The sequence below is a fragment of the Bos grunniens genome, chromosome X (genome assembly GCF_055505025.1).
Source record: "Bos grunniens cultivar Pamir isolate PY7600 chromosome X, Bosgru_T2T1.0, whole genome shotgun sequence".
NCBI lineage: Eukaryota > Metazoa > Chordata > Mammalia > Artiodactyla > Bovidae > Bos > Bos grunniens.
Genome location: NC_141194.1, coordinates 128,230,951 through 128,231,737, shown reverse-complemented (window position 1 = coordinate 128,231,737; position 787 = coordinate 128,230,951). Strand labels below are relative to the sequence as shown.

The window sequence follows — 787 nt, the reverse complement described above, 5'->3', positions numbered from 1 at the left end:
CCTGCTGTGTCACTTACCTCTCTTCTGGCCTGCTGGACACTGGACACAAGGGCCCTAAAAGGCTTAGGCAGCAGCTGTAGCTTAGAATTCAATGGGATTCTTGGGAATTCCCTGGTGGTCCAGTGGTTAGGACATGGTGCTCTCACTGCCAGGGCCCTGGTTTGATCCCTGGTCAGGGAACTAAGATCCCACAAGCTGCACAGTGCAACCAAAAGAAAAGGAAAGGAAACAAACTCAGTGGGATTCTAGTTGTGTCCCCAGAGAAGGGATGCCTCCTTTGGAAACCAGGTCCTCAAGTCCTGTAGAGTTACAGGGAGGGTAAGTGTAAGTTCCTGCATTAGGCAGGATTCAAACAGAGAAGTAGAACCATTAAGAGATTTTATTTTGATATCTATACCTATATCTTCTACATTTCTTTATCACCTATCTATCTGTCTACCTATCTGTCATCTATGGATAGAGACATCAGAGATGGTGTGATACAATGTTATATGGCATCCCATAATAAGTCCTGAGAAAGAAGTTGCTAGCTGAGGACCTGCAGGCAGGAGAGTGAAGCCCATACTTGAAATCTGTGTCTATTTCTATGAGAATGACCCATTGGCCCTTTCAGGATGGAAGGAACATAATGTTGTGAGCTTGCTACCAGGTGCCCAGTTGGTCTCAAGGAATAGTGCCATCCTGGGGGCTTTGTGTTGGTCTCTGTATGTGGCATGTTGAACATTCTGCAGTAGCATTAGCAAGATCAGCCTTCGTAAGCAGGAGTCCATGCTGTTGGAGCCATGTG

The 787-nt window shown here is 46.4% G+C and overlaps 1 non-coding gene across 1 annotated transcript; it reads left to right on the top strand.

The window, feature by feature from the left end:
- The first annotated feature begins 108 nt into the window (after positions 1-108).
- On the top strand, positions 109-180 carry TRNAE-CUC (transfer RNA glutamic acid (anticodon CUC)). The gene has a single exon. It is a non-coding gene; the product is annotated as a tRNA-Glu (tRNA).
- Positions 181-787: the final 607 nt, after the last annotated feature.